This window comes from Pan troglodytes, chromosome 10, assembly GCF_028858775.2.
Source record: "Pan troglodytes isolate AG18354 chromosome 10, NHGRI_mPanTro3-v2.0_pri, whole genome shotgun sequence".
Lineage (NCBI taxonomy): Eukaryota > Metazoa > Chordata > Mammalia > Primates > Hominidae > Pan > Pan troglodytes.
This window is the reverse complement of record NC_072408.2, coordinates 120,442,930-120,469,707: the sequence shown is the minus strand read 5'-3', so window position 1 is coordinate 120,469,707 and position 26,778 is coordinate 120,442,930. Positions and strand designations below refer to the sequence as shown.

Below are 26,778 nucleotides of genomic sequence, written 5' to 3'. Positions count from 1 at the left end.
ACTAATGTGTCCCGAAACAAATTTCACAGAAGAGCCAGGGCAATTACATGATGCTTAGTTCTCCTCCCCACGTCCCCCACCCGGGGCTGCTCCGGGCCAGGGGCAGAGAGGGCTGGGTGGAGTGGGGCTGGGAGCTTGGAGGCAGGAGTCCTCTCTGGGACCAGAATGTTCTTCCCTTCCACCTCTGAACCCCGACCTATGGCCCCCTCTTCATTGTACCTTCTGCTCCTAAATCTTATCCCTGCTCTCACAGCACCCAGCATCACCCTTCCTCCCTTCTTGAATTCAGGAGGCATCTTGATGTCTCCGGCAAGCACTGGCTCCAAAACCAGGCAGACTTGAGTTCAAATCCCAGCCTCAGCATTTATTTGCTGTGTGTGCTTAGAAAAGTCACAACCTCTCTGGGCCTGTTTCCGAATCCCTGAAATTAGGATACCATCACTTGGCTGGCATCAGCCAATGTGAAGATTAAGTCAAGCAGCACAAGTGAAATATTTTATGTAGGTCCAGCACATGGTAAGTTCTTGGTAACTATTGGTCCCCTCTGGCACCTACTTCAGTATGATCATTTCAAGGGGATCAGGTGAACCATCTTTTAGGAGCATCAGAATCAATTCCAAACGAGAGGAACCTGAAAGAAAAGACCCAGCCCCCGCTCCCAGAACCAGGTACCAGCAAGCGCAATCCCCTGCCTGCTGTTCCACCATTCCATCTCACTCCAGCCTCGTCCTTCCAGATCTCTCCCATCAGAATAATTCTCCCCTTCCTCCAGGGCTCCTCGGCATGTCCCCTGTGTCTCTCTGAGCGCCTTCATTTTGTTTTGCATTGCTGCTGTCTTGGTTGACTAAAGCTGGGTGCAGCGGCTCACGCCTGTAATCCCAGCAACTCAGGAGGCTGAAGCAGGAGGATCACTTGAGGCCAGGAGTTCAAGACCAGCTTGGGCAACATTGTGAGATCTTGTCTCTACAAAAAAATTAAAATAAAGGCTGGGAGTGATGGCTCACGCCTGTAACTCCAGCACTTTGGGAGGCTGAGGCAGGTGGATCCCTTAAGCCCAGGAGTTTGAGACCAGCCTGGCAACATGGTGAAACCCTGTCTCTACAAAAAAAATACAATAATAATAATAATAATAATTTTTAAAATAAAAATAAAACTTAGCTAAGTGTGATGGCACATACCTGTAGTTCCATCTACTTGGGAGGCTGAGGTGGGAGGATCACTTGAGTCTAGGAGTTTGAGGCCGCAATGAGCTATGATTGAGTCACTACACTCCAGCCTGGGTGACAGAGAGAGAACCTGTCTCAAAATAAATAAATGAAAATAAAAATAATTAAAGAACCACGTGGCCAAGACATGAAAACCATACAGGCCAGTTGCCGGTGACCTTTTCCATCATGGTATCTGTGGTGAGCAGCCCCAGATCCTGATGCTATTTGCACCCAGGGGTAACATGTCCCCTCGGGGCTGGTTCTGAGTCCACTCCTTTGCTTTCGACCCAAGACAGCACCAGCCTGACCGTAGGTGCATCAATGAGACTGTCCTATATGACTGGATTCACATCATCTTTACTTTCCAAAAGTTAGGAAACCAATCACTCACTCCTTTGCACAAAACTTAAACACACCTAAAATGAGTATATTGAAACATCGAAGTCCAATGATGACTTCAGCACATACCTGCTGAGCCCCTCCTAAGTGCCAGTTCCCATGTAAGGGGCTGAGAAGCCAACAGTGAAGACAGACCCAGTCTCTGTCCTTGGCTAACATTCTTGGTAGATGAAAGACATTAAAGAAGCAAAGACACATGATCATATCAGTGCCAAGTACAATTAAGATAATAAAGATAAAACAAAAATGATCCAGTGAGTACTAGATATTTATTAGATGGGGGATCCTAAGGTGGTGACATTTCAACTAGAAACTTAGTAACAAGAAAAGGGGCCTGAGGCAAAGTTCCAGGAAGGACCAGCAAGTGCAAAGGCCCTGGGGTAGGAATGCACTGGCGAGGCTAGAGGTGCAGGAGCAAGGTGGAAAGGGGAACAGATGAGATCAGCTGGGCTGGAAGTGAGGGTAAGGTCCTGAGGGTTAGGGGAAGCCACTGGAGGGCCTTATGTAGGGGAAACTGATTTGGGCTTTTAGAAGATCCCTGCAGCTGTGATATGGAGAAGGGATTGGGGGAGGAGTGGAAGCAGAGAGGACAGTAGCAAAGCTGTCATCTGGGCTCAGACGGGGATGGGGACGCTGCAGAGATGCAATCCCATCCAGTCGTCCAGTCATTGGGGAAACTGAGAGTCCAAGAGGGGACACTGCCTGCCGCAGGCTGCCTGACCAGTCAGTGATGAGGTGCAAATTTGGAGTTCCTGTCTCAGGCCAGGCTCTCTCATTTCACCAACATTAACTGCTCTGTGGGGGAGCCAGGGCAGAGAGAGCTCCAGCTAAGGCTTCCACGCTTCCAGTATTAGAGGACTTACCACTTAAAGAATCCCTGTAGTGTATCCTTTTGTAATGAGAATAATCACCCCTAATTTATCTGCTTCATAAGTTCAGTATCACTTTTCTTTTGAGCGCTGTGAACATATCTGTATTCCTGCCCAGACATAAAATACTATTTTAAAAACATAACTTGGGGTTGCTTATGAGAGCTGTCATGTCAGTGAGCACTTTTGGGGGCACAGGCTGTGCGATTCGTCTCTGTGCCCCACTGGTACATGAGATGCATGCAATAAATAATAATTTAGAAAAATAACAGGGAGCAATGATTCCACCCTTACTATGTGCCAAGCACTTTCATTAATTTCTTCATCTAGTTTTCATAATACAGCTGGAAGTGGGCTCTGTTACTGTCTCCATTTTATAGATGGGGAAACTGAGGCTCAGAGAGGTGAAGCCACTTACCCAGTGTCACACAGCCTGCAAAAGCCAGGCTCGAACCAGGTAACAACTAAAACCGTGTCCTGAAACTCAAGGTCTACTGTTTGAGGGAGGGAAGGAGGAAGAAGGGAAAGAAGGAAGGAGGGAGGAAGGGGAGGAAGGAAGGAAGGAAAGGAGGGAGGGAGGGGGAGGGAGGAAGGGAGGGAGGGAGCGAAGGAAGGAAGAGGAAGGAAGGAAGGAGGGATGGAGGGGAGAAGGAAGGAAGGAGAGAGAGGAGAGAGGTAAGGAAGGAAGGAGAGAGGGAGGGAAGGAAGGAAGGAAAGGAGGGAGGGAGGGGGAGGGAGGAAGGGAGGGAGGGAGCGAAGGAAGGAAGAGGAAGGAAGGAAGGAAGGATGGAGGGGAGAAGGAAGGAAGGAGAGAGAGGAGAGAGGGAGGGAAGGAAGGAGAGAGGGAGGGAAGGAAGGAAGGAAAGAAGGAAGGAAGGAAGGGAGAGAGGGAGGCAGGGGGAAGGAAAGAAGGGAGCGAGGGAGCGGGGAAGGAAGAAAAGAATATTTAGAGATAAAATTCAGTTCATCTAGTTAGGCAGAGCTAGTCTGGAGGCCAAGGCAGAAGGATCACTTGAGCCCAGGAGTTCGAGTTCTGCCTGGGCAACATAGAGAGACTCCATCTTTTAAAAAAAAAAAAAAAGAAGAAGAAGAAGAAGGAGAAGGGAAAGGAGGGAAGGAAAGAAGGAAGGAAGGAAGGAAAGAAAGGAAGGAAGGAAGGAAGGGAGGGAGGGAGTGAGGGAGGGAGGGAGAGAGGGAAAGAAAGAAAGAAAGAAAGAAAGAAAGAAAGAAAGAAAGAAAGAAAATAATAAGTTTAAAAACTCAGCTCCTTTGCCAATCAGTGCTTCTTTCGACCTTACATGATTCTCCCCATCAGAGGTTTGGCCACAGCTCCCTGAGAGCTCGCCTCTGCCACCGCAGGGTTTCTGGCGCTCAAAATCTGTTTTCTGCCCTGAACTGGTTGTCACCATGTCCCCAACCTCTCCTCCAGCCAGTCTCCTTATTCTCTCTTCCCCGCTAGGGAGGAGGGGGTGGGGCTGCTCCCTTATCGGCCCCCATGAATATATACACGTAGGAGTAAGTTGTCTCCTGTGACCCCACCTGCCCTTGGCTAAGTGAACGCAGTGTCAGCCCAGATCATTCCAAAGCCATAAAGATGATATAAAAAAAAAGTGGGGGAGTCGGTGGCAGGGAGCGGTGGAGGTGGAGGAGGAGATTACAAAAAAGAGGACAAGCTGCATGGCTTGCGCTCCTTATCTAACCCACAGCAGGCCTGGCTGGGGGCTTTCTCTCTCCAGGGGGAGGATGCTGTGCAGCCACGTTGGCTGTCTGTCCCCCCTCCACATCACCCCACTCCAGCCTAGCAGAAGGCTCCAGCAGGGAAACATCCCAGCTGGGTGCACTGGGGAACCAGAGCCAAGTGAGGGGTGAGGGCAGTCAGAAGGGCATCCACAGCTGAGCAGGGGACGGTGAGTTGAGGTCCCGCCAAGCTGTCCCCAAGATGGGGGACTGGGGGACATAGGGACCTGCCTGCCCAGGAGACCCAAGGCACCAGCCAGAAAGAAAGAATCGCCCAGGATGCTGCAGGTCACATTTTGACAACTTAGTTATTTTTATGAATATTGACTCGGGGAGCTGGGGTGGAGGTGGAGGAAGGGATGGATGGGTGATACTGGGAGGAACAAGTAGATGAAGGGTAGGACAGAGAAAGATAGTGCCAGGAGAGGACACAGTCTAAACTACACTTTCTGGGAGCACCTGCTTCCCCACATTTAATCCTCACAAGGCCCCAGGGAGAAGCGGCAACATTATGCCCATTTTACAGACTGGTAAATCGACTCATTAGGAGGCAGTAGGTAACTTCCCATTATGCTTCAATGATATTGGCATGAGCAGAGGGCAGAGAACAGAGAAGTCACCTAGAGATCCTCATGAGCCAGGGGCTTGGAGTAGACCTGGGTTTGAAATCTTAATAGCACCTATCTTCTCTTGTTGTTATAAGGATTACATGAGATAACAGAACCATTTTGGTTCCTGACCAAGGGCCACACACATCTCTGGACGTTGTTGTGAAGGGGTTACTTTTCCTCCAACCCTCTCTTGGTAAATTGACAGGGGGTGGAGGGACAGCTTCAGTAACCTTCAAATTTAGGGTTTGATTTTTCCTTCAAGGGCCTGGCCTAGGGGGCACTTGGAGCCAGCATGGTTGGGGAAGTGGAGAAGAGAGGCTTCTCTTAGCTGCTCATCAGATCAAAAGGTGGAAAAACACAACTTCTATAAGGTCCTAAGGTCCATTCCCCAGATTCCCAATGCCCCTGTAGGGAAAAAGATCACAAAGCTCTAGAGGAACAGAAACGTGCTCAAGAATCAGTCCATTATTCAAACAGATTAAGCCAAAAACTGTAACTACAATAACAATAGCAATACTAACAAACACACACGCGTATACGTCTATATTCATCTATAGAGATATTTACATATATATCACACACCTATACATATATATCCATATTTGTCCCTATAAATATATACACAGACATATTAGAACCAAATCTACTTTGTTTATGCCATCAGTATATACCACCAGCTTTGTGTAAGCTTGGCAAGTTACTTAAACACTCTGTACCTCAGTTTTCCCAACTGAAAAATGAGGATAACATCGGCAACCTCTTAAAGTGGAAATGAAAATGAGTTAAAGATTCCCTAGTATGCTGCCCAGCTCATGGTAAGTACTGCCTGGGCATGGGCATTATTAGTTTCCCCAGCCAGGCCCAGAGTCTGGGGCCTGAGGGCACTTTCCTGTATGAGCGACTCAGGCTAAATGCAGAAGGTAATTTGCCAGCACTGGAAGAGGATTCAAATGCAGCTGTGCCTCGTCTTTGGGGAAGGTGATGGGGAACTTCTGAAAGGTCCCTTGGGTTTGGACTGGTTTGGAGGTGAGACCCTCGCTGAGGTCACCTGAGCAGGATGTGCCCTCTGGGAGGCTGTGGAGTCCTACCAGGTTCCTCCTCAGACAGGTCTCCCATACCTAGAGGACCTGGCCTTGAGTGGGAGTGGGGGTACTTCAATTTCACCAACCAGGTCTGGCCATCCTCCTATAGATGGGTGTAAAGGTCCAGGAGTCAGAGGGCCTCTAATCACAGTGTGGCCCTGGGTGGGTGGCTGTATCTTTTGAACCTCAACTTCCCCATCTGTACAATGGGTCTGATTTCTGCCACTACGGAGGAGCAAGTGAAAGGCGCGCACGTGTGTGTGCGCGTGCGCGCGTGTGCGTGTGTGCATGTGTGTGTGCGCAAATGTGCACATGCAAGTGCTCTAACATGCGACAAGATTAGGGACAATCGAAACCCAGTCCCTGAGAGAGTACCAGTCCCAGTCCCTGAGGGGGTCATGACAGGAGATGAGGAGCCCCACTGGGACTAGTGCCCCACCATGCACTTCTTTAGTCCTCAAGGTATCAGCCAAACTATTTATGGGAGCTGGGAGCAGGGTAGTCCAACTGCAGGGACTGTGGGTGCCCACCGAGGCCAGCATTCTTTATCCTGGAGAAAGAGAGACAGACACACATGTTCAGAGACAGAGAATTCAAGAGGCCAAGAGAAACAGAGAGGGAGACACTGTCAGAAGCAGACAGAGAGACAGAGAGGTAAACTGACTGAGAGTCAGGGAGGGAACGAGAGAAACAGGGAGACAAAGATCATCAGACAGGCGGAGAGAGACAGTAAGAAATAGACAGTGCCAGGCACCCTGGCTCACACCTGTAATCCCAGCATTTCGGGAGGCTGAGGTGGGAGGATCGCTTGAGCCCAGGAGTTCAAGACCAGCATGGGCAAAATAGTGAGACTCGTTCTCTACCAAAAAAAAAAAAAAAAATAGCGCGGTTTGGTGGCCTAGCTAGCTACTCAGGAGGCTGAGGCAGGAGGATCACTTGAGCCAGGGAGATCCAAGCTGCAGTGAGCCAGGATCCCATTCCTGCACTCCAGCCGGGGAGACAGAGCAAGCCCTTGCCTTAAAAAAGAAAGAAAAGATAAGAAAGAAGGAGAGGAAGAAATAGATACAGAGATGAAGAGAGAGGGACAGAGACAGAGAGACAAATAATAAGAGGCGGAGAGAGAGAGAGCGAGGGAGAACTAGAGGCAAAGAAAAAATAGACACAGACACAGAGACAGCAAGAGAAAGAACGGAGAGAGACGACCGGAGGAAGAGAACAGAGAAGCCAGAGGCGGAATAGATAAAGGAGGCTAATCAGAGATCCGAAGGCACAGGGGTGGACAGGCAGCCCCCAAGCGCCTCCGCCCTGCACCTAGCTCCCGTCCCCAGCAGCCCTTCTAGCCGGCAAGAGCCCCCCACCCCTCCCAGCCTATGCACCCCCTTCTTCCCTCCTACCCGCCTACTCCCAGCGCCCCCTCTCCTAGCCTGCGCCCCCACGCCCTGCTCCAGGCCCCCCCACCCAGTCTGCGTCCGCCCCCTCTCCCCGGTGGCCTCCCTCCCCTCCAAGCCCTCCCCATCCCTCCAGTGCCCCCCTCCCTCCAGTCCCTGTTGCTTCCCTCCCCCCAGCCCCCCACCCCCCACCCTTCCGAACACGGCAGGGTTTTCTGGCGCCTTTGTGGCCGGCCCCGAAGTGCGCGGTGACAATGGCGGGGTGACGGGGGTTAATTCGCGCGCGGAGGTAGGACGCGCGGGCGCCGGCCCGAACAATGCGGGCGGCGCGCCTTTGAGGGCGGCCATTGTGCGCTGTGTGAAACGCGAAATCTGTTCCTCTGCGCGCCCAGATGCGGGCGGCCGGCGGGGAGTGGGGGGCGAGCCGGGGGCGGGGGGCTGCGCTTTTGAATGGGCTTTAACCCCCTCCCGTCCTCTCTGCGTCCTTGAACTCGAGCTGGGGAAGGGGTGGGGGTAGGGCGGTGGGAGCAGGGGAGGAGGGGAGGGCAGGAGGTCAAGGTTCTCCTCCGCTCGCCCTGATGTGCTGTGTGACCTAGGCCAAGTGCCTGGACTTCTCTGAGCCCCACCTCCCCACCTGATAACCAGAGGGTGGACCCGGCGCCGGGCGCTCAAACCTGTGGCTCACGCCTGTAATCCCAGCACTTTGGGAGGCCGAGGTGGGAGGATGGCTTGAGCCCAGGAGTTTGAGACCAGCCTGGGCAACATAGTGAGACCCCCTTATGTACAACAAGTACAACAGCAAAATTGCTTCTCGGCCTTTTGGCTAACATCAAGTGAAGAACAACAGCAAAACAGCTGAGCATAGTGGCAAGCACTGTAGTCCCCTACTTGGGAGGCTGAGGTAGGAGGATTACTTTGAGCCCAGGAGTTCAAGACCAGCCTGGGAAACATAGTGAGACCCCCTTCTCATATATTAAAAAAGAAAAGCCAATATATATGTATAATATGCATGTATGTATGTATGTATGTGTGTATATATATGTGTATATGTGTGTGTGTGTATATATATATGTGTGTGTATATATACGTATATATATATAATGCTTGCCGGGTGCGGTGGCTCACACCTCTAACCCCAGCACTTTGGGAGGCTGAGGCGGGCGGATCACTTGAGGTCAGGAGCTTAAGACCAGCCTGGCCAACATGGTGAAACCCCGTCTCTACTAAAAAATACAAAAATTAGCCAGGCATGGTGGCACGTGCCTGTAGTCCCAGCTACTCGTAAGACTGAGGCAGGAGAATCGCTTGAACCCGGGAGGTGGAGGTTTCAGTGAGCCAGGATGGTGCCATTGCACTCCAGCCTGGGCTGCAGAGCAAGACTCCGTCTCAAAAAAAAAAAAAAAAAAAAAAAAAAAAAAAAAAAAGCTCAAAACCAGAGGACTGGAAGGGGTCTCACAGATGACTCGGAGAGAGGCTGGCCTCAAGGTCACACAAAGTCAGCCCTGGCAGCACAGTGCCGGTCTGTGGGTTCTGGGGCGCTCAATGAGGCCAGGCTGGGACCCCTAACCTGTCCTTTCACATAGAAACACTGAGACAGGCTCCACAGGTTAGGCTGTGCGACCTTAGAAGAGAGTCAGTCCCCTACCTTCTCAGTTTCCTCCCTGTGCAGTGGAGAACATTACACTAGCTACCTTAGGAGGCCATCGTGAGCAGTAAATGGGTCAACCATCTAGTGGGGCCTATGCATATAGGTAAACATAATGCATAATAATAACATTTACTGAGCCCTTACTATGTGCCGGGAACTATTCTAATCTTCTGATATATATTTTATGATATTTAAGCATTCGCTGAATGTTTATAATATATCAAACATTTATGGAACTCCATTATTTACTGGCTTTATCACTTAATCTCATAATGCCTCTGTTTGCACATCTATAAAATGGAGACACGCAGGGCACCATGAATTCCTTTCCTTCCCTTCCAGATGCCTCGATGCTGAGCTCTGGCAGGTGTGGCCCCTTTTCTCTTCTCCCATCCACCCTTGTCCCTGGGAGTCCCTAGCAAGGTGGCTCCCATCCAGCCCTCTGTGATGCATTCCTCCTTGGAGAATTTCCCCGGGTAACACGACCCAGCCCAGGTTCCCTCCTCCTTTTCCTCTCAGGTACTGCTGACTGAACCCCTAATAACTGAGAAATGGGGCCCTCTGAGGATAGGGTGAGAGGATCACTTTTGGGGCACCTCATGCCTTGCATTGGAGAGCATGTATATCTCTGCTGGTGTTTTTGCTCACATTCCCCTATGGTGTGTGAGACGGAGGTGATTCTTCTAGAATCGCAGCCAAAGAAATTGAAGCTCAGAGAAGCTAATTTGAAGATGCTTAACCTCATCTGGGGTTACGTTCCTCTTTAAGCCTTATGTAAGCTCCAGACCCTCTCCCCAGAAAAATACTTGTCTACATTCAGAACATTTTGTTTGCAGCCTCAGGAGGTTCCCATATCCACCCCAGCACCCCTGAAGCCCAGATTAGAACCTCGTTGGTAGCAGAAAGGATCCAAAGCTGGAATGCAGGCTCCGCTTTGCTGTGGGCTCTCGGTATACAGCAAATTTGTCGTTCTCCTTTAGCAAGCTTCTAAGTCAGGCTCTTTTTTTTTTTTTTTTTTTTTTTTTTTTTTGAGATGGAGTCTTACTCTGTTGGCCCCCAGGCTGGAGTGATCTCGGCTCACTGCAACCTTCGCCTCCGGGGTTCAAGTGATTCTCCTGCCTCAGCCTCCCAAGTAGCTGGGATTACTGGCACACATCGCCACACTTGGCTAATTTTTTTTGCTCTTTTTTTTTTTTTTTTTCAGTAGAGACAGGGTTTTGCCATGTTGACTAGGCTGGTCTCAAACTCCTGGCTTCAAGTGATCCACCTGCCTCGGCCTCCCAAAGTGCTGAGATTATAGACGTGAGCCACTGCACCCAGCCCTAAGTCGGGCTCCTAAACATCCATGGCATTCAGAATCAGGGTGTTAAAAGTCAGATACCCAGCGCCCACACCAGGGTTTGATATTGGGTTGCTATGAAATCTATCTGGGTCAGACATTTGTGTGTTTCATGTGCCACCGCAGTTGTGTTGACACAGGTGGCCCATGCGGTGTGTTTTGAGAAACCCTCGTCCAGGATGTTACCACTGGCTTCTTGTCCATCGTCCTCACTTCTGGCTTCTTCTCCTTTTCCTTACCCTGTTTTGACATCCTGCCCTTCGTTCTAGTCTAGTTTACGTCCTCTGAAAACCCGCTTCCCAAAAGAAAGGCAAAGCCAAGTCTCTGGGCTCCCTGAACAGTGCTGTCTCTTCCAAGCAGAGAGTGGGGGGGGGGCTCTGGAAAGCCCTGAACTCTAGGAGCAAGGAAACAGCCGTGGCCAGCAGGTGCCTACAGGGCCCCACGTGCCGGGATGGGCACAGATGGAGGGGCTCTGGGCTGGGGGCAAGGGGCAGATGCAGCCACCCCTGGGGCCTCAGCCCTCTTGTTATCTCCTCATTGTCCCCTGTCTCCCCAGCCCACCCCCTCCTCAGTTGCCCTTCTGTCAACTCCATAGGGTCCCCCTCGGCCAGCAGCCCAGCCCTGGAACTCCAGAGGGAGCTTGCAAGAGGGTCCCCACAGATTTCCCTGCTCTGGGGGTGAGCAGAAGGGTGGGGGTGGGAAAGAGGGAGCCTGGGTGGAGAGGCCAGGGATTAGGGGGGGTGTCAGAGTCTATAAATCACGCCCCACTGTGCTCCTGTTTAACATACACTTCTCCAACGAGTTGTCAGTGAAACCGTTAATTAATTAGCTAATCCTGCAATGAAGTGGATTCTAAATGGTTCTCCCCCTCGCAGCCTCCCATTTAGATAATTGCTGCTGAGGGATCTTTTGTGAGAGTCATTTTTTCCAATAGGGATGGGCCTGGAACACTGAGGGAGATGAATTTAAAGAAGGGGTCAGCGTGCCGTCCCCAAAGCTCCTGGGACAGGGAGACTCTTCTCTTGGCCCAGGAAAAACTGGAAAAGGGGGGTGATTGGGGCAGGACAAGGGGTAGACAGGGGGTACTGAGCTTTGGCATTTGGCGGTTTGTTTTTGATTAAGATGCTTTGCAATTCAATGAAAGTATTCTTGGCCGGTGTCCTGAGACAGGTAACGATGTTGATGCTGCTGCTGCTGCTGCTGATGATGATGATGATGATGATGATGGTGATGATGATGATGATAGCCACCGGATAGGAAGTGCTAACTATAGCCCAGGACCCAGGTACATGTGTCATATTCATGATCTCATTCACCCTCTTCACAACAACCAATAAGTAGGTGGGATTATGGACACTGGGGAAACTTAGATCCAAATGGGGAAGTGACTTGCCCAAGGTCACAGAGGTGGCAGAACCTGGAATGAAACAAAGGTGTCTGAGCCTGGGGTTCACACTTTTAAAAATTATGGGATTTTATGGGAGTATCTACTCCTATGCCAGAAAGGACACTGAAGCCATTGAAAAGGAGTGTGGCCAGCTTGAATCACACAGGAAATGTAAGGATTATTTGATGCATGAATGAATGGATGGATGAATGAATGAATGAGTGGAACCCAAACCTTGTGACTTATGACTCAAGGTCCAATAACTTGGCTGATCCTCTGTTGATGCTGACTTGGCATAATGAAGAAAGCACATGCACATCCCCAAGTGGGAACTAGTGACTTTTACCTGCCCAATATCCCTTCTCCTTTGTGGTGCCTCATCCTCACCTGGTCTCAGTCCATATGTTTTCAATGGGGCTGACCCTACCCTGAAGCTCCAAGGGAGAGACATTGCCCAACTGGGACCAATCAGAGTATATTTTCTACCACAAGCTCTGTCCCCAGGCATAATGGATTATCCAGGGATGGACATGTGATCCAAGCCAGGACAATGAGACTCTAGTCTAGGCTTTTTGCTGGAACTATCAGCAACAACAACAACAACAAAATTGAGTGTTCTCAATTCCTGGGATTGCTAAACTAATGTAATGTCAGTTGCAGCTTCTGGTAGCCATTTGTTGTTATTGTTTGTTGTTGTTGTTTTATTTTATTTTATTTTAAAATAGAGATGGGGCCTCCCTATGTTGCCCAGGCTGGCCTTGAACTTGTAAGCTCAAGTGATCCTCCAGCCTTGGCCTCCCAAAGTGCTGGGATTATAGTGCTGGGTTCATACCCAGCCTGTGAGCCATTTTGCCACCAAGAATGGAACCACACAGAGTAACCACTATATCTAGCAACACTGAACCCCTGGATCCAGCTATGCCTGAAGCCTGCATACACCTAGAGTTGTTTTCCAATTACATAAGTTTTAATGGGTATGGCAGATGCTGCTGGTCACCGATCAGAATTCATTTTCCCTTTCCAATGCTATTGGCATTTCATATAGCAATGCAGCTCTCTGAAACACTTGTTTGTACTTTTTTGTAGCTCTGAGTGGCCATGTGACCCAGTTCTCAGCAATGACTCCTTGGGAGAAATGTCATTCCCAAATAAAAAGACAAGACCCCAAAAGAAAGCTCTTTGCCTTTTTGCTCTTTTGCCCTTTTCCTGCCTGAATTACAAATGCAATGCCTATCTTTGGATTTCTTAATACCTATGAAAAATAAACACTTTGCTTATTTAAGCTACTATATTTGCATTTCAAGGAAATACAATTCTAACTGACAGAGTGGGGTTCCTGTTTTTGCAACTGAAAAACTCTTGCCTGATATGCCTTCTCCAAGAGATGTAAGGAATGTGAAGGAAGAAATTGGTAGGATGAGGAGAAATTGCTTTGACTTCTCTATTTGCTCCAAGATGATCACCTACCTTGTTCACTCATCTCTGTTACCTAGCAAAGATAGCAATCTGGAAGGACCATAAATTGTAGGTAGATGGAGAAGAAAATTGGCCTTTAGCAAGGACTGGCTCCGGGCAATATTTCAGAATAGGAAAGGTGGAAAGGCTGTAGAAGAAACATGTCATATCTCCATCTACACCAGGTACAAGAGCCTGCCATCTAAGCAACTCTCAGCACAACTTATCGGTCCTGTGTCCTACTTTCTAAAGGACCCATCATCAATCAGGTGTCGGCCACTTCGTTAAATTGCTCAGTACCTCCATGCTACTGAGGGCTCATGGGTCCAGGGGAACCAGACCTCACTGCATTTAAGGAGACCTGGCCTGTGATGGAGCCAGGTGAAACTGCTGATCTTCAAGTACTATTCCAGGGACAGGTGCCAGAGCCTGACTTTAATCCAGAACTGGACTAGACAGTCCCAGGAGGACCTGGGACAGAGCTGGTTGCACTGGGATCAAGTGTGAGGAAGGTAGACCGATTGGCTTCAGCCTCCTCAGAGATTCTGCAAGATTCTGCAAGAGACCTAGGCTGAGACCAGATGCAGATTCTGAAAGGGACCTAAGATTGAATCTTAGACACTTGGAGCAAGAGAATTTTAAAAACTGCTCAAGAGACATTTAGAACCATATTATTTTAGAAGACTCAACAACAACATCTTAAAATTATAGAATTCAGCCGTGCGTGGTGGCTCACGCCTGTAATCCCAGCACTTTGGGAGGCAAAGGTGGGTGGATCACGAGGTCAAGAGATAGAGACCATCCTGGCCAACATGGTGAAAACCCATCTCTACTAAAAATACAAAAAATAGCTGGGTGTAGTGGCACATGCCTGTAGTCCCAGCTACTTGGGAGGCTGAGGCAGGAGATTCACTTGAACCTGGGAGGCGGAGGTTGCAGTGAACAGAGATCGCACCACTGCACTCCATCCTGGGCGACAGAGCGAGGCTCCATATCTAAAATATATAGATATATTTCTATAATATTAAACCAATAAATTCTAAAATTCTAGCTTTATAGGAGACTTAGAACCACAGAATTTTAGAACTGGAGAAAGCTTTAAAAATGAAACTCCTTTTAACCTTCAGTTTTAAAGAGAAAATTTTAAAACCTTAGTTTTAACTAAGTAATTTTAAACTACTAATTTAATTAAAACCTAAGTAAATCTTTAGAATTAAAAAATTCTAGAATAGTAAGCTAATTAATTTTATAAGCACTAGATATAGGGTGCCTCATGTCCTTGAAATTTCAGAATTATATTAAGAACAGGGAACCACAGAATGTTAGAATATTAAACTAATGGAATATTAGAATAAAATGTAGAGAGTGTGAGAATTACCGAATTTTAAAATCTTAGAATTACAGACTTGTAAAACCCTAAGATGTTAAAGTCAAGAGGACTCTAGAGCTCATTCTATCTTTCTTCCAAAGGTAGCAGTTACTTCTCCAGGATCCCAAAATGGAATTGCCAACTGAAGGCGTAACTACAACTAGGCTGGCACTGAATAGATGTTAAATAAGTATAAGCAAATAAGAATTTTTTAAATGTAGAATCACTAGAAGGAAAAAAAATCCAATATATAACTTCCAAAACAGTAAAAGGAAATCAATGATCTCAATCAATTCAACAGAAAGCAGAGAAGGGAAAAGGGGAAGAGAAAATAAAAAGTATAGTAATCAGAAACACACACACATACACCACAGTATAATAAAGTATAGTAATCAAAAAATAAGAAATAAAATGACAGAAATAATTATAACCACATAACTTACAATAAATGTAAAGGGTCTAAATTTATCCATGAAACGATTGAGATTCTCAAGTCAGTTAAAATACAAAATTAGCTATATGTTGTTTAAAGAAATGACAGAAAGCATACAACTAAAAGGGTAAAATCAGGTACAAGGCAAATACTAACAAAAACAAGCTGGTATACAGCCATATTAATAACATACACAATGGAATTTAAGGAGAATGACATTAAAAAGAGTAAGTGTCCAGTGGATGTTTGGTGAACGAATGAATGCTTATTGCCATCCAGAAATGGGAGCTCACTACCAACTTGAGTCAGCTTATTGTGTTGCTGTAGTAAATTCTATCATGCCCCCATCTTATTCTCCAGAATGTGTAAATACATGGCAAAAGGAATTTTGCAGATATAATTAAAGTTTTGCCCTTAAGAAAGGGAGATTATTCTGGATTACCCAGATGGTAGATATAATCTAATTATATGACAAATTAAGAGCAGAGAAGTTTTTCTAGCTGGAGTCAGGGAGATGTGGCAAAAAAAGAAATCAAATTTGTCTCCACCTGCCTGAGCATAGTGAAGCATGAGAAAAATGCCACCTGCATTTGTGGTGGAGGGGATGAGGGGAACACATGGAAAGCTTGGGAAGGAATGTGGGCAACCTCTAGGAGCAAATACAATCCCTCAGTGAACAGCCACCAAGGAAATGAGGACCTCACTCCTACAATGGCAAGGAACTGCATTTGTCCAACTACATTAATGGACTCCCCCCTAGAGCCTCCAGGAAGGAATGTAGCACTGATGACACCTTGATTCTGGCCTTGTGAAACCCTAAGCAGAGGACGAGTAATGGCCATCTGAACTATGACCTACAGAACTATGAGAAAATCTATTTGTGTCATTTTATGCCACTACATTTATGGTAATTTGTTAGGCCAGCAAAAGAAAATAAATATAGTTGCTATCATTGTCAGGAAGTTCTGTTTGCTGGAACAAATCTACCTCCCAGCCATGACTATCTTTGAACCCTCTTTTGCTCTCTTAGACTACCCATGATTCCCACTCACTCACCCACCCACTTGTTGCTTTTTGAACATTTTAAGGCAATGATCACAGCCCTCTAGGACTCTTTTCTCCTCCCCAGCAACTTATAAGGATCAGTTTCCAAACAGTTCTCCAAGCTGAAATGCTCCCATATGCACTCTCTGACCCTTGCCATCACAGGGCATTGCTTCCTAGCCAGTTCCTCAAGAACAGCTTATATGATGACTGTTCTCAGCTCAAACTTTTTCAGTGACTCCCTATGGCTCTCAGATGAAAGGCCCCCAGTTCTTTAGCTTGGCATTCAAGGCCTTGCCCCACCTGCTTTTCTGTCTTCAGTTTCTACTCCCCCAGCTGTCTCTCCAACAAGCTGATAGTTTTCATATACCTACACTTTTGCAAGTGATATTTATCCTGCCTGAAATGTCTTCCCCAACCCCTTTCTTCTAAAGCAGTCAACATCCTATGTCTTTTTCAAAGCCTAGCTCAGATACCACCCTCCCCTTGGTCACTCCATCTAGGATGAATCTGCTAAACTTGGTATCTGGGACACAGTAGGCATTCCAAATACTTGCTGAATGAATGACAAACTCATCACTGCATCCTTTACTTGTACACTTTTCATGTTTGTCATGGTTTAGCAGGGCATTCTGCCCTGCATTTTTACTCTCATTTGTACTCTGGGATCCAGGCCCCTGGGCAAGCACTATCTGAAATATTGCTAGCAACTATGAGAGAGGAAAAAGAGAATATTGCAAAATGTGTACTGCCTCTGAGATCTTTTGCCTGGAAGTGAGCCATTGCTTCTGTTCACATTTCACTGGTTGAAGCAATGACCACTCTTGGGTTCAATGGGGCAGGAAAGTACAACCCTACCATGCATATCCCTGGACAAAGAGAAGGAATCAAATATTTATGAACAATCCTGATGACTACTCCACATATTTACTCTTCTTTCAGATTTTAGCTCAAGTATTGCCTTCCCAAAGAAGCCATCCTTGACCTTCTCAACCAAGTCAAACCCTCCTGTTGTTGGTGCTCATGGCATCATGTTTCTCACCTCTATGACACTTTGCCACAGCTAGAATTTCACATTTACTTGTATAATTGCTTGAGCAACTTCCCTCTTGAAACCATAAGCTCCATGATGGCAGTGATTATTACCTCCTCAGTCCATGGCTTGATGCCTGGTATGCAGTGGCACCTAATAAATAGGAACGAATAAATAAGTGAACAAAGAATGAAAGACACCTCTCCATTTCCCCTCCTATTCATCTGACATCATCTCTCCTACCTCATTCTGTGGCTACTCTTTCTGATGTGCTGTCCTATTAGAAAACCTTGGAGGGTACATTAGTGACATGGGAGAATTCTCTGCAGCCCCTCCTGGCTCACTGCTTTCTCCACTTCCCTCAGAGATGTGCTAGGCTGCACTAGGAGCCAGGAGCTATGAATTCCAGCCAGATGAAATTGGGAAAGTCCCTCTCATCTCAGAGCCTCTGTTTCCACATCCACAAAATGAGAAGTAATCTCACTATTTATGACTCCAAAAGCAATCCCAGCATAGCTATAGAAATGTAGATGATTTGTTTTCTTACTGCCATTCATTGGGCTGTGGCTATGTGCTGGGTGTCATCCCCAAATCCAACATGGTAGGAGTGACTGGTAGCACCATTGTTCACATGAGGAATTGAATTAAGAGACTTGCCTAAGATCACACAGGTAGCAAGTGGCCCATTCAGGACTCCAATGAGCTTGTTGACTCCAAAACTCCATCTTCTTCTGCCACTAACCCCCAACAGTCTCCCTTTTGCTTCTTCGAGAAGCAGCACAATGAGTGGAAAAATACAGGAACTTGATAGGCCATGTGTGAATCCTACTTCTTGACTTCACTGTGTGACCTTGGGAAAGTGGCCTGACCTCCTAGTACCTCAGCTTCCTTCACTGTGAAATGGGGATAGTGACAGTACTCACTCGTGAAGTTGCTGGGAAGATTAAATGAATTAATACACACAAGGTCTTAAAAACAGTGGCTGGCACATAGTTCACACTTGTTAAATGTTCCCCCTTGTTATTATTACATCACTCTCTATCCCACCTCCACCCACAGCCTGCCACAATACTGTCTCAAGTTCTCCCTTGCCAGATCAGTCCCAATGGCAATCAATGTAGACTTGGCTTTTTGGTTCTAAACCTTCATTGAAATTGAATTATACAGGGTGAACTCCTGTTTCTGGCTTCTTTAGCTTGGCGTAATGTTTTTGAGATTAATCCATTTTGTATGTGATATAGTTTGGATATTTGTCTCCTCCCAAATCTCAATATGAATTGTAGTCCCCCATGCTGGAGCTGGGGCCTGGTGGAATGTATTTGGATCATGGGTGTGGATCCCTCATGGTTTGGTGCTGTCTTCCTGATAGTGAGTTATCATGACATCTGGTAATTTCAAAGTGACCCACCCTCGCTTGCTCCTACTTTCACCATGTGACGTGCCTGCTCACTGCTCACCTTCTGCCATGACTGTAAGCTTCCTGAGGCCTCCCTAGAAGCCAAGCAGATGCCAGCACTGTGCTTCCTGTACAACCTGCAGAACCATGAGCTAATTAAACCTCTTTTCTTTGTAAATTATCCAGTCTCAGGTATTTCTTTATAGCAATGTAAGAACAGCCTAATACAACATGCATCAGTAGTTTATTCATTTTTATTACTATATATTATTACTATATTACTATTATATATTTACTATAGTATAATAGGTATTACACTATATGCTATATGTTATACTATATAATATAATATATATCGTAGTGCAATATATACATTATATATATTGTATTAATCTGTTTTCACACTGCTGATAAAGTCAATTTACAAAAGAAAGAGGTTTAATGGACTCACAGTTTCATGTGGCTGGGGAGGCCTCACAATCACAACACAGAAGGTAAAAGTCACATCTCGCATGGTGGCAAACAAGAGAAGAGGATGAGAACCAAATGAAAGGGGTTTCCCCTTATAAAACCATCAGATCTCGTGAGACTTATTCACCACCACGAGAACAGTATGGGAGAACTGCCCCCATGATTCAATTACCTCTCACCAGGTCCCTCCCACAACACATGGGAATTAAGGGAGCTACAATTCAAGATGAGATTTGGGTGGGGACACAGTCAAACCATATCATGTATTATGCAGTAATAACTATATTATACAATAATACCATAATATATAATATATACTTATTTATATATAATATTATATTATAACTATATAGCATTCCATCAACAATTTGCTGTTTTATCCCCCTGTTAGTGGAATTTGGGCTACTGTAAATATTTTTGTACATGTTTTAGGCAAATAAACATTCATTTCTCTTGGATATCGACCCAGGAGTTGAATTGTTGGACCAGAGAGCAGATGCACATGAACACCTCTCTAACACATACACTCACCTCCCTTCAGTAATGATGCTGCCAGTCCCAGCCCCAAAATCATGGCAGACAGCAGAGTATTTAACTATAATATCCATTTCTATTTTATTTTCAAAATCTCCTTATATTTATGGCAAGAGATGCTGGTAAGTCTGTAAAGTTTCTTCTGAAAATAAATTTTAATTTTAAAGTGGATTGTACACAAACATAGTCAACTGATTTTCTACAACGGTACAGGCAATTCAATGAAGAAGGGATCATTTGTTTCAACAAATAATGCTAGAACAATTGAACATCCAAATGCTAAAAATAAATGCATGAATCAATAATAACAAGAAGAGGCAAGACACAGACCTTATATAATTCACAAAAATTAACTCAAAATGGGGCCAGGCATGGTGGCTCAGGCCTGTAATCCCAGCACTTTGGGAAGCTGAGATGGGTGGATTACTTGAGCCCAGAAGTTTGACACCAGACTGGGCAACATAGTGAGACACCTGTCTCTACAAAAATAGAAAAATTAGCCAGGCAGGGTGACGCTCACCTTTAGTCTCAGGAGGCTGTACTCAGGAGGCTGAGGTGGGAGGATCACTTGAGCCTGGGGAGGTCAAGACTGCAGTGAGCCATGATCATGCCTGTACCCTAGCCTGGGTGACAGAGTGAGACCCCGTCTGAAAAAAAAAAAAAAGAAAAAAAGACTAAAGGCAAAAGGAACTGTATGCAAGCACAGTACTCTAGTTGATAAGCTTGTTTCCCACAAGCATATGGGTTAAAAATTCTGAAACCACTATACATGTATACCGGAATTAAACAATTAAGTAAATGGAAGGCAGATGGTAGGAGCCAGAATTCTCATTGTTGGAGTGAAAAGTTTCAGATAAGCAAGGAGAGGAGGCTAAATGATCCAAGTATTATACATTAGCATTGGTGACATCAGTGTGAACTCATGTTCAGCTTAATATAGATACTGATAGATGCATATAAAAATAGAGAGAGATTCCAGGCACAGTGGCTCACGCCTGTAATCCCAGCACTTTGGGAGGCCAAAGCAGGAGGATCACTTGAGTCTGGGAGTTCAAGACCATTCTGGGAAACATGGTAAGACCCCATCTCTAAAAAAAATTAAAAAAATTAGCCAGGTGTATTATTATACACCTGGTGGTGCATGCCTGTAGTCCCAGCTACTCAGGAGTCTGAGGTGGGAGGATCATTTAAGCCCAGAAGGTTGAGGTTGCAATGAGCTATGATCACACCACTACACTCTAGCCTCAGCCACAGAGTAAGACCCTGTCTCAAAAAAAAAAAAGAGAGAGAGAGAGAGATGTATGCATGCCTACATTTCGTTGCTCTGTCAGCCAACAGGGCCTTGACACAACACCCCAGAAGCAATGAGCACACTTTAGTGCCCAGATCTTGGTTTAGTACTATTCCAATAAAAGGAACCAGGATTCCTTGGAGAAATGGATCGTTCTGGGGTTGGGGAAGGAAATATAAAAAATGAGCTTTGAGCATCTTGTCATACCAGAAAGTAATAAAGTGCTCAGACACAGACACACACAGACACACAGACACACACACACACACACACACACACACACAATAATGAGAACATGTCAAAGGGATACAGTATCCAACTGAAAGAGCTTCCAATGGCCAAACCTGAAACAATTTGAGCAACAAAATTAATAGAGTAGAACTGGATTATAACTCAAAGTATAAAATAAATATCCATGCGTTCATACTGATACAAACAAATAACTGATTGAATAATAAGTTAATGGGTGAGAACAGGCAAATCTCCATGCAAAAAAAAAATTCCAAATAATTTATGTGGATATTCAGCCCTCAAGGAAGTGAAGCATAACTCCTTGCTTCTTTTTTGTTTTTTTTTTTTTCTGACACAGGGTCTTGCTCTGTTGCCCAGGCTAGAGTTCAGTGGCGTGATCATAGCTCATGGAAGCCTCAACCTCCCAGGCTCAAGCGATCCTCCTGCCTCAGCCTCCAGAGGAGCTGGAACTACAGGCACATACCACCATGCCCAGTTGATTTAAAAAAAAATTTTTTTTAGACATGGGGTCCCACTGTATTGTCCAGGCTGGTCTTAAACTTCTGAGCTCAAAAGATTATCTTGCCTCAGCCTCCCAAAGTGCTGGGATTACAGATTCTAGCCAGTATGCCCAGCCAACTCCCCGCTTCTTAAGAGTAGCCTGCACATAGTGACTTCTTTTCAAAGAATACTGTATGGAAAGAGCGGCAAAAGAGTAACTTTACAGTGGAGAAACCTGACAAACACATCCTCAGGCAGGTGATCAAGGTTAGTGCCAACAATGGCACATCACGATGATAGTGGACATACCCTTGATATTATGTCATGAGAATGGCGGTCCAGCTCTGTGGTCTTCCTCCTTGAAGCCCATAGCCCTGGTCTAGTCATTAGAAATTTAGGGTACATGTGCACATTGTGCACATGTACCCTAAAACTTAAAGTATAATAAAAAAAAATAAAAAAAATTAAAAAAAAAATAAAAAATAAAAAATAAAAAAAAAGAAAAACATCAGACAAACCCTAATTGAGGGACATTCTACCAGATACCTGAGCAGTACTTTTCAAAACTGTCAAGGCCATCAAAAATAAGGAAAGCCTGAGAAACTGTCACAGCCAAGAGGAGCCTCAGGAGACGTGAGAACTAAATGTAATGTGGGATCCTGGATAGATCCTGGGACAGAAAAAGAACATTGGGTAAAAACTGGGGCAATCTCAGTGAAGTACGGACTTTAGTTAATGATGACAGTGTTTCAACATTGTTTCATTAGTTGTAACAAATGAACCATTTAAGATGTTAATAACAAGGGAAACTGAGTGGGGTTATATAGGAAGTCTCTATACTTTCTTCACAATCTTTCTAAGTCTAAAACTATTCTAAAATTATAAATTTATTTTTTGAAAAAGAGAATGGATGTACAAATGTCCTGATGGACACAGAGAAATCAATAAACAAACTGGTGGTATATCCATACAACAGAATACTACTGCTCCATAAAAAGGAATGGGCCAGACATGGTGACTTATGCCCATAATCCCAGCACTTTGGAAGGCTGAGGCAGCAGGATCACTTGAGGCCAAGAGTTCAAGATCAGCCTGGGAAACATAGTGAGACCCCATCTCTACACAATTTTTTTTTTTTAATTAGCTGGGCATGATGGTGTGCACCTGTAGTCCCAGCAATTCAGGAGGCTGAGACAGGAGGATTGCTTGAGCCCAGGAATTGGAGGCTACAGTGAGCTATGATTGCACCACGTACTTCAGCTTGGGCAACAGAGTAAGACCATCTCTAAGTAATAATAATAAAATTTTAAAATAAATTAAAAATGAATAAAAAGAAATGAACTATTGATGGGATGAACGATGATGAACATTGATGATTCTCCAAAGCATTATGCTGAGTTTCTTTCACTTATAGACAGACCAAAAAAAAAAAAAAGAGTATGATTCCTTTTATATAAAACCTTAGAAAATGCTCACACTCATCTGTAGTGACAGAAAGCAGACCAGTGGCTGCCTGGGGATGGAAGAGAGGAATGAGAGGGAGGAATTACAAAGAAGAAACTTTTGCAGGTGATGGATATGTTTGTTGCCTTGATTGTGATGATGGCTTCGTGGTTGTATAATATATCAAAACTTACTCAGCTGTACACGTTAAATAAGCACGATTTATTCTGTGTCAATTACACCTCCGTAAGGCCGTTTTTAAAAGCAAGTGTCTATAAAGAGGCATATTCAGGGAATAGTGGTACGTATGGCCTGAGTCTATGGGGGAACTGTCAGGGTGGCCCCTGATGAGTGAGTCTAGAGAAAAACCCGCCCTCATTCAGAAGACCCACTCCCTGCTCGCGAGTACCTCTGGTGGTTAATTCCTCTTCCCCGGGGGAGTCCCTGGGAAACCAGGCCTCATTAGTTGAGGGCCCGGCCTTGTGGAACTTCATATTTGTTAAAGATTAATGGGGTGTCTCCTTTGCAAGAGCTGAAGGGTCTCCTGGCCTCGTTTCTTCCAAATCAGCCCCCTGCCATGACTCATCATTGGTTGCAGAGGAGCCGGCCGCGGCCGAAGAGAGCTGAAGGAAGGGGGCTTGGTGGGAACTAATGGGCCTCTTCCAGCTTCCCTGCAGGCCAACAGATTTCCTCTACAGACCAGAGAGGGAGAGGAGCTGATGGGCGGAGAGTCCCTGTTTCTGTTTTTTTGTGTGTGCTTTGTTTTTTGGTTGTTTTGTTTTGTTTTGTTGAGACAGGGTCTCACTCTGTCACTCAGGCTGGAGAGCAGTGGCACAATCACAGCTCACTGCAGCCTCAACTTCTTGGGCTCAAGTGATCCTGCCACCTCAGCCTCCCTCCTTAGTAGCTGGGACTACAGGTGCACGCCACCATACCCAGCTAATTTTTGTATTTTTTGTAGAGACAGGGTTTCACCATGTTGCCCAGGCTTCCCAAAGTGCTAGGAATACAGGCATGTGCCACCACGCCCAGCCCCTGGTTCTTTTTTAACACCGCTCAGAACTCAACCATCCAAAGCAGTTGTTTCCCCCTTCAAAGTGTTTATCCCAAGGGTGCTGCCATGTTGCAGGACATTGGGAATGACTACTTGGTTGATGGCATCATCAGAGAGAAGCAGAATTTTCTTTGGCACATCTCCCAATGACACAGCGGGACTTCCTCTGAACAATGGATTCCATTTCTGGAAATAGCCATAGATCAATAGCGCCAAAATGCCTGCACCTTGGCCTTCATAGCTGAGCATATCTGTAATTATTTGTTTAATGACTGTGAGCTCCATGAAGACTGGGTCCTTGTCTGGTTTTTTTTTTTTTTTTTTGCCTGTATTCCTAGTATCTCGCACTGCCTGGCATATAGTTAGTGCCCAGTAATTGCTTGCCAACTGAATAGATGAATGGATCATCTCTCTATGCGTTCAAAATCTATGTGGCAACTGACAGCTCTCTCCAAGTCCATTGCCATCACCACTACCCTGGTGCAGGCCCGCCCCCCATGGTGTCTCACCTCCATGCCAGGGACAGCCCCTCAACAAGCCTGCCTGCCTCCTGTTTGCCCACACCTACGCAGAGCAGCCAGAGAGCTTTGCAAACTGAAACTAGATTGCATAATTTCACCAACTCAAAACCAACCAGTGGCTTCCGTCACACTCAGAATGGAATCCACACTCCCTTCCCTGGCCTGTAGGGCTTTACCTGGTCCAGCCACCTGTCACCCTCACCTGTATCCCTCCACCCCTGCCTAGTCTTACACCCTCTCCCTCGGCTCACTCCTCTCCAGCCAATCTGGGCTTCTCGCTGCTCCTCCACTGCCCAGAGCATATTCCTGCCTCAGGGGTTTCCCTGGTTGTTCCCTCTGCCTGGAGCTCCCTCCCCCAGAATGTCTGATTTCAAGCTCATAATCCCCCTTCAAGGCCCTTACGCAGGTTTCCTTAAAACCCTCTTCCATAGACCGATGCAATTTTGATGTGATATTTTTAAAAGTCAAAATGAAAAACAAAAAAAAAATTATGATGACCCATGTGTCCAGCAACAGATAAACAGATAAACAAAATATGGTCCCTATCCATGCAAAAGAAAATGACTCGGCCATAAAAAGGAAGGAAGCACTGACACGTGCTACCACATGGATGAACCTCGAAGACATTACGCTCAGAAGCCAGACGCAAAGAGACCACAGATTGCATTTGTATGACTGCACAATAGACAAATCTGCAGAGACAGAGGCAGATTAGCAATTGTCAGGGGAGAGGGAAGGAGGACTGGGGAGTGACTGCTGAATGGATAAGGGGTTCCTTTTTGGGTGATGAAAATGGTCTGCAGTGAGATAGCGGTGATGGTTGCACAACATTGTGAATGCACTAGATGCCACTGAATTGTTCGCCTTGAAATGGTCAGAATGGATTTTATGTTATGTAAATTGCATTTACACTTTAAAAATCTATGATGAACAAGATATCCACATTTTAAATAAAGACAGGGCCTGTAACAGTGCCAGGCTGAGCCATACACAGCCTGAGAGGAAAAAAAAGTCAGTTGTACTGGCTGAGCTCACATAACCCGTCTTCCAGGAGGTCTTTCTTGGCCACCCTTGCTAGCAGCACTCCCTTCATCACCCTGTTTTGTTTTCTTCACCTTCTCGAATGGCCTTGTTGATTTATTTGCTCACTGCTTTTTTGTTGTTGTTGTCGAGAAAGAGTCTCACTCTGTCGCGACTGGAATTCAGTGGCACGATCTCGGCTCACTGCAACCTCTGCCTCCTGGGTTCAAGCAATTCTCCTGCCTCAGCCTCCTAAGTAGCTGGTATTACAGGCACCCACCACCACTCCCAGCAAATTTTTGTATTTTTAGTAGAGAAGGGGTTTCCCTCTGTCATGTTGGCAAGCTAGTCTTAAACTCCTGACCTCAGGTGATCCACCTACCTCAGCCTCCCAAAGTGCTGGGATTATAGGCATGAGCCGCTGCGTCTGGCCTCTAACTGCTATATTATGTCAGCTTCAGGAAGGCAAGAAATCATGCTGGTCAGGTTGGTCATATGCACTGCTGTTTCTCCAGCACCCAGCCCTCCCTGACACACAATGGGTGCTCAAAAAAACCTGAATGTATGTATGTATGGTTGGATGGATGGATGGGTGGATGGATGGACGGATGAATATGAACTGGAATAAACTGGTTTCCTGAATCTTGGAGGATGGATGGGAGAGAGACCAGAAGAGAGGAAAAGAACTCCCCAAACACACTCAAAGTCAAGAAATAATTGAAGCCCCTCTCCTACATCCCAGAATCCCAGCACTAGAGGAATACTGGTTAAAGTTGCTGTCCCAGAAAACCAGAGAAGCCTTCTCTCTCCCCACAGATCTTCTTGGGACTTTGTGTTGGGAGGAGGTCTCAACTCTGTGCCCCGGGGCCTGGTTGGTGGCCATGGGGACAGGGAACTGTCAGAGGAGCTGATGAAAAACAGGCTTTGCTCTGGGGGCTCCAGCACAGCCCAAGAAACCAGAAAATTAGTGATGTTTGCTGAGCAAACATTGCCGGGTGTGGAGAAGCTGCTGGCGGAGTGTTTAACACACAGCTCGTATTTGCTGGCAAATATCCCCACCCTGCCAGGCCCCTCCAATGGGGCTGCTGGTACACAGAGGATGGGGCAGATCAGGGAGGGCTGTAAGGGTTCCCAGGAGAGGTTCCTGCAGGGGCAAGGAGGGAGGGAGGAAAGGGGGCTCCACAAAGATTCGCCCTGTCTTAAGGGGCCCGAGAAGGCTGGGAGGACACTAGGGGCCTGATTTGAAGGCATGGGGAGAGTCTACTCACTCGCCCCTACCCCAGCCAAGCCAGCCTGGGGTCCACGTAACCTTAG

At 46.2% G+C, this 26,778-nt stretch overlaps 2 long non-coding RNA genes across 5 annotated transcripts; one reads left to right on the top strand and one right to left on the bottom strand.

Annotated features, from left to right (window-relative positions):
* Nucleotides 1-338: 338 nt before the first annotated feature.
* LOC107967645 (uncharacterized) lies at nucleotides 339-6,781 on the bottom strand. Of its 3 annotated transcripts, none has more exons than XR_008538374.2 (6): nucleotides 6,673-6,781; nucleotides 2,895-6,456; nucleotides 2,471-2,586; nucleotides 1,677-1,767; nucleotides 1,179-1,296; nucleotides 339-963 (listed from the first exon to the last, which is right to left on the bottom strand). It is a non-coding gene; the product is annotated as an uncharacterized LOC107967645 (long non-coding RNA). The 3 variants fall into 3 exon arrangements; XR_001708303.3 differs by having other exon boundaries at nucleotides 6,437-6,456; XR_001708304.3 differs by having other exon boundaries at nucleotides 2,895-6,781.
* Nucleotides 6,782-7,835: 1,054 nt separating this feature from the next.
* On the top strand, nucleotides 7,836-12,912 carry LOC134807438 (uncharacterized). 2 transcript variants are annotated; one of them, XR_010147906.1, is made up of 5 exons: nucleotides 7,836-8,195; nucleotides 10,551-10,706; nucleotides 10,877-10,958; nucleotides 11,452-11,566; nucleotides 12,755-12,912. It is a non-coding gene; the product is annotated as an uncharacterized LOC134807438 (long non-coding RNA). The 2 variants fall into 2 exon arrangements; XR_010147907.1 differs by lacking the exon at nucleotides 10,877-10,958.
* The last annotated feature ends 13,866 nt before the right edge of the window (nucleotides 12,913-26,778 follow it).